Here is a 14,660-nt window from a genome sequence, read left to right as displayed (position 1 = left end):
TTTTTAGATGGAGTCTCACTGTGTCGCCCAGGCTGGAGTGCAGTGGCACAATCTCCGCTCACTGCAACCTCCACTTCCCTGGTTCAAGCAATTCCCCTGCCCCAGCCTCCCCAAGTAGCTGGGATTACAGGTGCAAGCCACCATGCCCAGCTAATTTTTTGGTATTTTTATTAGAGACGGGGTTTCACCATGTTGGCCAGACTGCTCTTAAACTCCTGACCTCAGGCAATCCGCCCACCTTGGCCTCCCAAAGTGCTGGGATTACAGGCGTGAGCCACTGCACCCAGCCGTGAAACTATTTCTAAGCCTACAGATATTTGATCTAGTGATCAGAGAATTAGCTAAATTCATTTACATACCTGCTAACAAAGTGAGTATATCTGGGAGCAACAGACCACAGCTCCAACTTGCCTGGGAGAAAGTGCCTATCTTCCTCTGGGAGAGAAGATGATCTCATAAGTAAAAGACCTCCCAGCCTCTTCATTAGGGGCCAACAACACTTCCCACACCAGTGGCTCCAGTGAATCAGATGTAGCTCTACAAGGGTCTCCACAGGTTCATTCACATAGAAATCCCTCTAGACCTTCTAACTCTTCCTGGTTCCCAGTTCCTTTATTCTGCCCTCTAGGAAGGTCAGATCTCTTCTAAGCCGAATAGCCTTCATTTATTAATTCTGCTAAGTACTAAGCTATAACCTCATTTCCTTCACTTCCAAGCAATTGAAACACATGTGCTGTCTTTCCCTTTCCTCATCACCTAATTTTTCCTGGCCCTCTGCAATGCCTCCCTACCCAAGATCACTGGAAACAGCACAAAATCAGTATCCATGTCTTGGCCAACTCCAAAGGCATTTTTACGGTCCTCACACTTTTTCCTTTTACAATATCTAAGATCACAGACAACTTTTCCCTTCTGGAAAGCTCTCCTCCCTCCATTTCCCACTTATATACTGCTCCCCCACACCAGATTTAGTACTCAGACCCTTCTTGTCTCCCTCCATCTACCCTCTTTCATCAGCTTAGTGATCTCTCTGAAGATGGCTCTTAATTTATATCTCTAGCCCCAACTACTTCCAGAACTCATGACACCCACATCCAAATACTGTCTGAAGTTACCCATTTAAACAAGCTCTCCCACACAGCTCACTCATTTCTCCCAGTGACACCCCCTAAGTTTCCACAGCCCCTGCTCATTTGTTTCCAGATTCAATACATTGTGAAAGCCTCTTGATCCTTTTTTTAACAACTCTCAGTTATGCTGTTCTCACCATTCCCATAAAACCAACTGACCCAGACCCTCAACAACGCTCAAAGTCTTGCTTGACTTCTTCTTGTCTCCAGTCTCTCTGAAATCTTCCTTGCATATGACTGCCTCATTACCCTCCTAAAAGCTAGTTCACTCTCCTATTCAAAAATCTATAGTGGCCTACTCTGGCCAATTAGGTAAGTTCAAACTTCTTCTAAAGAGAAGATGTTTCCGGCCGAGTGCGGTGGCTCATGCCTGTAATCCCAATACTTTGGGAGGCCGCGGCGGGTGCATCACTTGAGGTCAGGAGTTCGAGACCAGCCTGGCCAACATGGTGAAATTCTGTCTCTACTAAAAATACAAAAATTCACTGGGTGTGGTGGTGGGCGCCTGTAATCCCAGCTACTCTGGAGGCTGAGGCAGGAGAATCACTTGAACCCGGGAGGCAGAGGTTGCAGTGAGCCAAGATCATGCTATTGCACTCTACCGTGGGTGACAGAGCCAGACTCCATCTCAAAAAAAAGAAAAAAAAGAAGTTTCTTCCTTCCTTTATCACTACTTCCTTGTATAATTCCTCCATCCTAATTAGATCTCTCTCCCTACATATCCCTGCCCCTCCACCCCACACACATAGAATTCTTAGTTCCAATGCTATACCTAAAAACATACCAAACAGGGTGACCTCCGTCTACCAGCTGCACTGTGGAGTTACCCACATCCTTCATCGCAAGCAACCTCTGACCTTGTGGAGAACAAATACTGTAACATTAACATGTGAACCTGAGACCCAGGACACAACCTATGTGTGGCTGAGAATCTCTTCCTGATGACCAATTCATGTGTTCATGAAAGATACAGAAATGAAAAAGGCAAGGTCCCTACCCCAAGGAATATAAAGCCCAAGACAGGAGATAAGACCTGAAAAATAATCATAATACCAAAAAAGAAAGGCGTAAATGCCACAAGAAGTCAGAGAAATCTAATGGGAAATGTGGCTACACATTGGAATAACTGGGGAATTTTTTAAAAGAACAACTGATGCTCAGACTCCACCCACAAATTCCAATATAATTGGTCTGGAGAGGGACCCAGGCTTTGTACCTTTTTTTTTTTTTTTTTTTTTTTGAGACGAGTCTCGCTCTGTTGCCCAGGCTGGAGTACAGTAGCATAATCTCGGCTCACTGCAAGCTCTGCCTCCCAGGTTCAAATAATTCTCCTGCCTCAGCCTCCCGAGTAGCTGGGACTACAGGCACCCGCCACCACGCCCAGCTAATTTTTTGTATTTTTAGTAGAGACGGGGTTTCACTGTGTTAGCCAGGATGCTCTCAATCTCCTGACCTCATTATCTGCCCTCCTCAGCCTCCCAAAGTGCTGGAATTACAGGCGTGAGCCACAGCGCCCGGCCCAGGCTTTGTAATTTCTAAGCCTTCCCAGACACTACTAATATATAGACAGGATGGAGATAATAGGTAGGATCTGGGGCTAAATCAATGTTTTTAGCTAGGGGTATGCATCAGAATTACCCAGGGAACCTTTTCAACATACGTAAGTATATATACCATCCCTGGAAAAGCTGATACAATATGCCTGTAGTGAGACTAGGGTTTGTGTATTCTCAAACACTCCCAAGTGATTCTCACATTTATTCCGTGTTAGGAAACAGTGACCTGAAGCATAGGTAGGAATTAAATTATAAAAAGAGTTGGAAGGACATACTATATGATGGGCATGAGATGAATAATCTATTCTGCAAAGCACAGAGAGGTACTCAAGAAGAAATTGTTGGCAACTGGCTGAACTTTAAAAGATTTGACCATACCAAGTAAGGATGGGGAATGATTGGTATTCTTATGTATTGCTAGGGGAAATATAAAATGGCACACCCACTCTAGAAAACAGTTGACTCTTTCTTATGAAGTTCAATATACACTTTTACAATCCAGCAATCCTACTCATAGATATTTACCCAAGAGAAATGAAAATACATATCCACACAAACAGTTGTACATGAATGCTCATAGCAGTATTATTCAGAATAGCCAAAAACTGGAAACCCAAATGTCTATCAGCAGATGAATGGATAAACAAATTGTGGAATATCCATACAATAGTATACTAATCAGCAATCAAAGGGTACAATCTACTGACAAAACAAAATGGATGGGCCGGCAGCATGGCTCATACCTTCAATCTCAGCACTTTAGGAGGCCAAAGTGGAAGGATCTGCTTGAGACCAGGAGTTCAAAGCTGCAGTGAGCTATGATCATACTATGGCACTCCGGCCTGCACAACAGAATGAGACCCTCCCTGTAAGGACACGTGGTGGCTCACGCCTGTAATCCCAGCACTTTGGGAGGCCAAAGCGGGCGGATCATGAGGTCAAGAGATCGAGACCATCCTGGCCAACATGGTGAAACCCTGTCTGTACGAAAAATACAAAAATTAGCTGGGCATGGTGGCGCACGCCTGTAGTCCCAGCTTCTCGGGAGGCTGAAGCAGGAGAATCGCTTGAACCCGGGAGGCGGAGGTTGCAGTGAGCCGAGATCGCACCACTGCACTCCAGCCTGGTGACAGAGCAAGACTCCATCTCAAAAAAAAAAAAAAAAAAAGATAAATCTTGAAAACATTATGCCATGCAAAAGAAACCAGATACAAAGGAGCGCATGCTATATATTGTCATTGTTCTTTTTCAGAGGGGGTCTCACTCTGTCACCCAGGCCGAGTGCAGTGGCACGACCATGGCTTACTGCAGCCTTGACCTCCCAGGCTCAAGTAATCCTCCCACTTCAACCTCCTCGGTAGCTGGGACTACAGACGCATGCCACCACCACACCCAGCTAATTTTTTATTTTTTGTAGAGAGGAGGTCTCGCTATGTTGCCCAGACTGGTCTTGAACTCCTGGAGGCAAGTGATCTTCCCGCCTCAGCCCTCCCAAAGTGCTGGAATTACAAGCATGAGCCATTATGCCCAGTCTATATGATGCCATTTAAATGAAGCTCAAGAATAGGCAATTCCAATTAAAGATGTTAAGAATTCGCCCTAGGCCGGGCGCAATGGCTCACACCTGAAATCCCAGCACTTTGGGAGGCCGAGGCAGGCGGATCACAAAGTCAGGAGATCTAGACCATCCTGTCTAACACGGTGAAACCCCGTCTCCACTAAAAAATACAAAAAATTAGCGGGGCGTGTTGACAAGCGCCTGTAGTCCCAGCTAATCGTGAGGCTGAGGCAGGAGAATGAGGTGAACCCAGGAGGCGGAGCTTGCAGTGAGCCGAGATCGAGCCATTGCACTCCAGCCTGGGTGACAGAGGAGCGAGACTCCGTCTCAAAAAAAAAAAAAAAAAACAGAATTCGCCCTAGAGGGTGGGATTAATGACAAAGATGCTCAAGGGAGCTCTGGGGCTGATGGAAATGTTCTACATCTCAATTCAGGTAGTGAATGCATGGGTATACACATTTACCAAAAATCAACTTGTATACTTGAGATCTATAGACATTTCAATGTATTTTAATTTTACTTCAATTTTTAAATATAAACTAAGGAAAGGAGCCACTAATTCAATCTATCAGGTACAAAGCACCTGTATTCATGTTCTATTGCTATACAATAAACCACCACTAATTTAGTGGCTTAAAACAACACTTACTCATTAGTTTGCAGAATTCAGTTCTTTGAAGTCATAGTTTGAGTTCCCCATTGTCCTGTTGTCGGCCAGGGACTATTATTAGCTCCTAGAAGACCTTCTTAGGTCCTAGCACTGTGACCTCCTCCATCTTAGCCATGGAGAACCTCTCTCAAGTCAAATCCCTCTCACACTTCTACTATCTCTGATTTTCCCTTCTGAGACCGGCCTGAGAAAACTCTCTGATTTTGCTTTTAAAAAGCTCATGTGATTACATTAGGTCCACTCAGATCATTTCCCTTCTGATTAATTCAAAATCAACTAAGTTGGAACCTTAATTATGTCTTCAAAATCCTGTTTGCCACACAAGGTAACATAATCGTGGGTGTGGTATCTCATCGTATTCATAGTTCTAGGTATTAGGGGCCATCTTAGAATTCTGTGTACCAAGCACACATAAAGCCACTGGTGCTTTCTGGAAGCTCCTTTACAATCCTGTTCTGAGGAAGTGGCAAAGAAGCCAAAAATGATCAATCCAACTTTTTGGTTTTTTTTTTTTGAGACAGTCTCACTCTGTCACCCAAGCTGGAGTACAGTGGCACAATCTCAGCCCAATGCAACCCCGGTATCCTGGGTTCAAGTGATTCTCATGCCTCAGCCTCCTGAGTAGCTGGGATTACAGGTTCATGCTACCATACCAGGCTAATTTTTGTATTCTTTTTAGTAGAGATGGGGTTTTGCCATGTTGGTCAGGCTGGTCTCAAACTCCTGGCCTCAAGTGATCCACCTACCTTGGCCTCCCAGAGTGCTGGGATTACAGGTGTCAGCCACTGTGCCTGGCCCCCAACTTTTATTTTTTGAGACAGGATCTCACTATGTTGCCCAGGCTGGAGTGTAGTGGCACAATCACGGCTAATTGCAGTCTTGACCTCCCAGACTCAGGCGATTCCCAGGTTCAGCCTCCTGAATAGGTGGGACCACAAGCGCATACCACCACATGGGGCTAATATTTTTATTTTTTTGTAGAGACAGGGTCTCACTATGTTGCCCAGGCTGTTTTTGAACTCCTGAACAGAAGCAATCTTCCTGCCTCGGCCTAACCAAGTGCTGGGATTACAGGAGTGAGCGACAATTTAACGTGCAATAAGATACTGTCATTAGTCTGCTATAACAGACTATATGGCAGCCATATGACTATATGGCTGAGTACCAGAAAGCCTGAATGGCTTAAACAACAGAAATTTATTTCTCATAGTTTTGGAGGTGCCTTCTTGCTGTCTCCTCACATGGTCTCTTCTCTGTACCTACACATCTGTGGTGTCTCTCTTTGTGTCCCAATTTCCTCTTCTTTAAGGACATCAGTCAGAATGAATTAGGGCCCACCCTACAGGCATTATCTTAATCACCTTTAAAGCCCCTATTTCCAAATAAAGTCACATTCTGAGGCACTAGGGGTTAGGGTTTCAACAGAAGACTTTTAAGGGAACACAATTCAGCCCATGACAGAGACCAAGGACAAAAAACAGAAACAAGAAAGCAAGGACCAGGCCAGGCGCAGTGGCTCACACCTATAAGCCCAACACTTTGGGAGGCCGAGGCAGGTGGATCACCTGAGGCCAGGAGTTCGAGACCAGCCTTGGCAACATGGTGAAACCCCATCTCTACTAAAAATACAAAAAATTAGCTGGGTATGGTGGTGCGTGCCTGTAATCCCAGCTACTTGGGAGGCTGGGGCGCAAGAACCACTTGAACTTGGAAGGTAGAGGTTGCACTGAGCCAAGGTCATGCCACTGCACTGCAACCTGGGTGACAGCATGAGACTCTGTCTCAAAGCAAAAAAAAAAAAAAAAAAGCAAGCAAGGACCCCCATTTCCTCCTAGCCTAGAAATGTCTGAGTCAAGGATATACCCATTGCCCTCAAACCTCTAGCAATGTTCATAAACTGATAACAGCTAGCACCAAAGTTAACCCCTGAAAAACTAAGGTTATCAGAAATTGAAAGGCATTCCAAGAAACCAACCAAATATCAAACAGGACCTTTTCTAGGTTTCTGATTATTTGTTTAACAAACATTTATTGAGGACTTACTATATGTCAAATACTAAGCTAGGTATTGAAGAGAACATGAGGATTAAAAAATAAAGTCCTTCTGATTCGGATTCTGATTCAAACAATCTTACTATTTAAAAAAAAAAGAAGAGGAGGGAGGGAAAGAACAAAGGAAGGAATGAAAGAACAAATAAATGAAAAACGGAAAGGAAGAACAATTATAAGGTAATTGCAGAAATTTGATCATTGGCTGGATATTTTATGATATTAAGGAGGAAATAATCTTTTTTTTTTTTTTTGAGACGGAGTCTCAAAACAGAGCGAGCTCTGTCACCCAGGCTGGAGTGCAGTGGCGTGATCTCCGCTCACTGCAAGCTCCACCTCCCAGGTTCACACCATTCTCCTGCCTCAGCCTCCCGAGTAGCTGGGACTACAGGCGCCCACCACCATACCCAGCTAATTTTTTTGTATTTTTAGTAGAGACGGGGTTTCACCATGCTAGCCAGGATGGTCTCAATCTCCTGACCTTGTGATTCACCTGCCTTGGCCTCCCAAAGTGCTGGGATTACAGGTGTGAGCCACTGCACCCAGCCCAGGAGGAAATAATCTTTTAGTGTGATAATGTTTTCTGATATGTTTGTGATACTGTTTCTTAAAATGCCCTTGTATTTTAGGAGTAAGTTGAAATATCTACAGATTAAATGAATTGATGTCTATGATTTTCTACAAAATAATTCATGGTTGGAAGGGGGAATATAGATGACATAAGATTGAACTGAAATGTTTATCACTGAAGCTGGATGATAAGTACATGTAAACTCATTATATTATTGGCTCTACTTTTATAACTGTTTCCCGAGAATAAAAATTCCTTGCTCTCCAGAAGCTTATAATAAAAGGAGTCAGACATTCCAACAAGTAGAATACAATGACAAAGTGTTGGGTAATCTCCAAGGGCAGCAAAGGCTCTGGGATAGGCAGAAGGAGTCAGAGAAGATATCAAAGAAGAGTCCCTCGTTGACCAGAGGCTTTGAGGAAGAGTATCTCAGGCCAAGGAAAGACAAGTGGGTACAAAGGCATGTAGACATGAAGTGGCAGAGCTTCCCCACATGACTTATTAGCAGCTATGTTAGTGTGAGCGTAGGTTCTAGAACCAGACTACCTGTGCTGGAGTTCTGCTTCTGAGTGCCTGCTGTGAGACCTCAGGCAGGCTATGTGTAATGTCTCTGTGCCTCAGATTCTTCACCTATAAAACAAGGATTATAGCAATAGCAATATATACTTCAAGGGGCTGATGTCAGGAGTTGATGTGTTATTTAATGCATAAAATGCTTAGAAGACGGTGGGTAAAAAATAAATGCCAGCTATTAGCAATGGTAGCAGACTCCTAGCCCACAATACCACACATTCTGAAAAATCTCCTCCAATTTGTTAATTTGTCTCCTTTTTGTTAGACTGTAAACTTGTAAAATAAGGACTGTGTCTTATTTATCTCTTTATCCCTAAAACTTAGCCTAAGATCATGCCCATAGTAGACCTTGATCAGGCAATTCTTTCAGGTGGCAGGGTAGGGACCACCAACAGTCTCTAACTCGCTCTTTATTTCTCCATGTGATACTCTCAATTCCTGAAATTCTCTGGCTTCCCTTAGCTTCCTTCCTGTGTCTAACTCGTCCCCTATTCTGCTCCAGGGTTGTTCATTTATTAATTATGCCCTCTGGTCCCTCCCCTGGCAGGTGTTCCAGTGCTTCCTCTCCCTCTCCCCACAGATAAGATACTCTCTGAACAGCCTCTGCATTGCTTATTCTGCAATTAGTGAAGGGTGAGGGAGGCTGAACTCCTAGATCATACCTATTTGTGAAAAGTAGAATCCTCTGGAAAAGAGAAAAGCAGATCAGATGGCCAAAATATAAAGCCTTCAAATGTAGCCCCAGCTTGAGGAAATCCTGTAGACATGTTTGTACCATCAGCTAAAATCTCACTGTAATGTTCTGGGGGTTTAGAAACTGCTAGGGAGGAAGGAGGCATGATGAGCAGGGAGCCCAGCTTTCTATCAATTTTTGCAAACTTCAGTATTTCTTTTTCCTCTGCTAGTAAACGTCCCATTTTCCCTTAGAGTAGACTCAGAGAGAAAGATAATTGAAAGATCCATTTTCATATCCGGAGCCTGAGAACTGAGAACATACAAGACCACAGATGGCTACTGACCCTACAGATGAAGTAGGAAAGTCAGATGCAGCTCCCTCTGTGTACAAAGTGCCCTCTGCCCCTAAGCCGTGATGTGCGGCTGGAACATGATCCCAGTCTCCCCAGGAGTGGGGACTGCTGGTAGATCATTAACTAACTACCCATGAGCAGAAGGAAGAAGAGACCTCTGAAGTACCTCTCTCTAACCATTCTCCCTGTTTTCTCTGAGAGGACAATTCAAGGCCATGTCCCCAGCCTCAGGTTTAAGGGTTCTTCAATACAAAAAGGTTGGGGGAGGGGATCACAAAGCAGAAACAGGACACTGGAGAAAACAGACTGACCATGCTTTGTTTAACAGTCAAAGTCTTGTGAAGCATGCCAATCTTTCTTCATTGCTTGGGCTCTGTATGATGTGAGCCTTGTCCTGTACTTGAAGCACTATGTGAACCCAGAGTTTTCCTTGCTTGGGGCTAGAGAAATAAAAAGGGGTAACTATTTTAAAAAGGCCAATAAACACAAACAGAGTAGCAAGTATCTGAAATCCTAAGTGTGATTATAAGGAAGTGAAACTGGTTTTCTTGTAGGCCTCAGACTGGTTTTGAAAGTAACTCTACATGGCAAGTTGACCAAAATATTTTGAGTAATGATGACAGAATTTTTTGAATAGATGTGTATTTATTCCCAGGACAACTACTTTTAAGGTGCCCATATTTATCTGGATATGATATACTTGTTAACAGAATCCTATACCTATAACTCACATGAGTTTCATAACTTTTTTGTCTTAACTTACATAGGACTGAGGAACAGTTTAATACTAGCAGGAGTTTAAATGAGCCAATTTCCCCATTTGAAGCCTTCCTGGTTAACTCCATCAGCCAGCCCTGTTTGGTCCAGAGGAGAAGGAGCAGGAATGGAAATGGACAGAAACAGATGTGACATTCTCCCACTTCCATTTAACCCAAGAAGGGCTTTATTATCTTTATTGGAGAATTAGGCTTTGCTTATTCATTGGCTACTTCACATTAGACAGAGAAACTTAATTAATGTAAATTATTCAAAGAACCAGCTGTAAAATGTATCACTAAAGTAACAAAGTACAGGGTAAGAGTTATTAGTGCTTCATGCATGTTTCAGCTTATTCTCTAAAGCTCAACAACTTCTCTCTTCTTAAGAATTGTAAACCCTCCATACTATCAGAGGTTTTCAAACCAGAGCAACTCCATATTGAACTGGGGCTGGGTAAAAGGAGGTTGAGACCTGCTGGGCTGCATTCCCAGGAGGTTAGGCATTCTTAGCTGCAGGAAGAGCTAGCTGGAAGGTCAACACAAGATACAGGTCACAAATCCCCTGCTGATAAAACAGGATGCAGTAAAGAAGGTGGTCAAAACCCACCAAAAACAAGATAGCGATGAAACTGACCTCTGGTTGCTCTCACTGCTCATTATACACTAATTATAATGTATTAGCATGCTAGAAGACACTCCCCCCAGCACCATGGCAGTTTGCAAACGCCATGGCAATGTCTGGAAGTTACCCTATATGGTCTAAAAAAAAAAGAGGAGCCCTCAGTTCTGAGAAATCCCTGCCCCTTCCTTGGAAAACTCATGAATAATCCACCCTATATTTAGCATATGATCAAAAAATAACCATTAAAATAGCCAACTAGCAGCAATCAGGGCTGCTCTGCCTATGGAGTAGCCATTCTTTTGTTTCTTTACTTCTCTAATAAACTTGCTTTCACTTTATGGACTTGCCCTGAATTCTTTCTTGTGCAAGATCCAAGAACCCTCTCTTGGGGTCTGGATTGGGACCCATTTCCCATAACATCTTCCAGGGAACAATGAAGGGACAATACTGGAGAGACCCCCCACTCCAAAGGAAAATTATCCACACAGCACCAATTGGCTGACTTTGGGTAAGTGCTGGGGTACATTCTATCCTGGGTAAAGGACAAAGTTAGGTTAGAGGCCCAACCTGAAAGTGTTAGAATACCTCCTAAGACATATAGCGGGTTGTGCTCGCTTCAGTAACACATATACTAAAATTGGAATGATACAGAGAAGATTAGCCAAAAATTTTTATATATTAAAAGAGAAAAGGAAGGAAAGGAGGGAGGGAGGGAGGGAGGAAGGAAGATGGAAGGAAGGGAGGGAAAGGGGGAGAGAGGGAGGGAGGAAGGAAGGAAGGAAGGAAGGCAGGCAGGCAGGCAGGCAGGCAGGCAGGCAGGCAGGCAGGCCGGCATAAGGGGTTAAAAGGACCATCACAGTAAAGGGCAAGGATGCTTGTCTGAACTTGGGTTAAAGGCTCAACTTAGGAAGGTCAGACTCCCTCCTAAGACATAGGGAGTTAGAAGTCTCCCTTGGTAACACTGTTCTTTGTTAAAAATGGATTTGGTACTACAGGATGTTAACCACTATTCTCTTTGGATTAATCTGCCTTGTGCTCTTTGCTGAAGGCTATGAGTGACAGGATTAGGCATGTACAGGATCGTGGGACACAGGGAGCTTTTTTCTCCCTAAAGGGGGAAACTTGAGAGCCAATGAGACACCAGAAAAGATCCCTTCAAGACTGACGATCAGCTGCCTGAACATTTGATCCAGTGTCGCTGCAATGGGTGGTCTTTCCCTGGCCCCCCTGAGCTCCTTGCCTCCCCTGCCCTGCTGCAAGCAATGCTTTTCTCCCTCTCCCTTCCCTTTCCTCTCTCTCTCTGTGTGAAACCAGTTGAATGTATGGTAAAAATCACTTTTTATCTCCTCTGCAAAGTTTTCATTACTGGGAAAAATGATTTATGAAGCTAATCTTAGGCTGTAACAAATCCAGTGTAATTTGTGATATGAATTTGTCTTTCTGTGTCATTCTGTCATAAAAAGAGATACCATAGGATAGAATGCAGGCCAAGGACCCCTGTAAGCCCTCTGTTCAAGCCGCCCCAGAAAGCTGTTCAGTTACAAATTGCTATGGTTAATGAAACCAAAAAACAAAACAAACAAACCAAAAACCTGGATGAGGTTTCTCCCTCATCTTGTTTTATGTCCTTGGGAGTCTGACATTGTAACCATGGTACTTTCTCTTGGTCTCTGCCATCTGGAGGGCAGGAATTTGGGGACTCATGTCATAGCCCTAAAAATTATCTTGAGCAGTTAAAAGCCTTAGCAAGTTCAATATTGGCTGCTCTAGGCTCCTTCTGGGAAGAATAACAGAAACTGCCCAATGTTGTAGCTCAGTAGCTAAGATTTCATCTTTTCACAATGGTGGCCTGGGTTCAATTTCCAGCCTGGGGAATAAGTCCTTTCTGGTTTATTTGTGTGACCTTTACCATTTATTAATTCTCTTCTTCTCCATGAACAATTTCTTTTCTATTTTTTATTTTTATTACTTTTTTTTTTTTTTTTTGCCCATGACATAACCCTCAGGAGATCCTGAGAACATGTGCCCCCGTCCATGAACAACTTCTGGCTTCCCTTCTCAAATTTCCTTTCTCTGTGCTACCTTTAGAGATTTTAGATCTTGTAAAAACTGCTTACCAACTCTTTGGAAATACCCGGTACACCCACAGTTAAGTCATAACCTTAGTTAAAACTTATTGGTTTCATCTGGGAAGTTACCTTTGGTAAAGTCCAAAAGCCAGAAATATTGGCTGTTTGTCTTAACTAGAGTCTAGTAATAAGAGATTTGGTTAAAAGCCGGCTTAATTTAAAGCAGATGTCCAAGCTATGCATACGTTTTAAAGGCCTTTATTTTTTTTTCTTGGATCTTACTTGTCTGGAAAAAACAAAAACAAAAACTTTTTCTTCTCAGACAACTGAATTCTCTTTCTCCAGTTTTTATTCTTGCCACCTTCATGCCCACATAAGAGGACCTAAAATAATTTCTAACAGCCTGGGACTCCTTGGGAAAAACAGAGGGTGACACAGACCCCATTTTGGGGAAAACTTCTCTTTTCTTCATGGAACCCCAGCAATTAAAAGTGGATAGTCCGGGTGCAGTGGCTCACACCTGTAATCCCAGCACTTTGGGAGGCCGAGGCGGGTGGATCACGAGGTCAGGAGTTCAAGACCAGCCTGGCCAAGATACTGAAACCTCACCTCTACTAAAAAATACAAAAATTAGCTGAGCATGGTGGCAGGCGCCTGTAATCCCAGCTACTTGGGAGGCTGAGACAGAGAATTGCTTTAACTCATGAGGCAGAGTTTGCAGTGAGCTGAGATTACACCACTGCACTCCAGCCTGGGTGACAGAGCAAGACTCTGTCTCAAAAAAAATAAAATAAAAGCGGATAGATGCCTCTCAAAATCTAAGGCTCTGTTCTGTGTTGCATTGCATTACCTGACATTTTGACTTTTGGGGGGGTATCAGAAATTACTTTGCATTGGCCGGGCGCGGTGGCTCACGCCTGTAATCCCAGCACTTTGGGAGGCCGAGGCAGGTGGATCACCTGAGGTCAGGAGTTGAGACCAGCCTCAACATGGAGAAACCCCGTCTCTACTAAAAATACAAAATTAGCCAGGCGTGGTGGGGCATGCCTATAATCCCAGCTACTCGGGAGGCTGAGGCAGGAGAATTGCTTGAACCTGGGAGGCGGAGGTTGCAGTGAGCTGAGATTGCACCATTGCACTCCAGCCTGGGCAACAAGAGAGAAACTCTGTCTCAAAAAAAAAAAAGAAAAAAGAAATTACTTTGCATTATGAGAGAGCTTTTAGCCTCCATGTGTAATAACTAGGTAGGAAATATATTTAAGGGATGGCTAATGGCAGTTATGGGGGGATACTCAGCTCTTTGCATGTTTGGATCAGAGAAACATGCTCTCAGCCACCTAAAAGGTATGGAAACATCTGCAACTCCCACTGAAAGATGAGTCTCCCATGGGAGATAGGCTAATTACCTCTTTTTTGGGATCCAGGATCCAGTACAAAAATGGGTCCCTTGGCCGGGCACGGTGGCTCATGCCTGTAATCCCAGCACTTTGGGAGGCCGAGGCAGGCGGATCACGAGGTCAGATTTGAGACCATCCTGGCTAGCATGGTGAAACCCCGTCTCTACTAAAAATACAAAAAAGTAGCCGGGTGTGGTGGCGGGCGCCTGTGTTCCCAGCTACTCGGGAGGCTGAGGCAGGAGAATGGTGTGAACCCAGGAGGGGGAGCTTGCAGTGAGCCGAGATGGCGCCGCTGCATTCCAGCCTGGGCAACAGAGCGAGACTCCATCAAAAAAAAAAAAAAAAAAAAAGGGTCCATTAATTCTTGGGGATCTGTTTTGCCTTCCAGCTGTGTCTGCTTATTAGGCTCTAGAAACTGCATGCTTTCCTGGCATTGTTCTTTAAAAGGCTCCACCCTAAAGCCAGTCAGTAATTAACTTAACTTACATCCTTAGAGAAATCTCTATGTGTAAGAGTGTATGTTTTTCCTAGCTGTATTTTTTTTTTCTTTTTTTTTTTGAGACAGAGTTTTGCTCTTGTTTCCAAGGCTGGAGTGCAATGGTGCAATCTCGGCTCACTGCAACCTCCACCTCCCAGGTTCAAGTGTTTCTCCTGCCTCAGCCTCCCGAGTAGCTGGGAT

Source organism: Pongo pygmaeus, chromosome 20 (assembly GCF_028885625.2).
Source record: "Pongo pygmaeus isolate AG05252 chromosome 20, NHGRI_mPonPyg2-v2.0_pri, whole genome shotgun sequence".
NCBI classification, from domain to species: domain Eukaryota; kingdom Metazoa; phylum Chordata; class Mammalia; order Primates; family Hominidae; genus Pongo; species Pongo pygmaeus.
Note: the sequence above shows the minus strand (reverse complement) of the source record.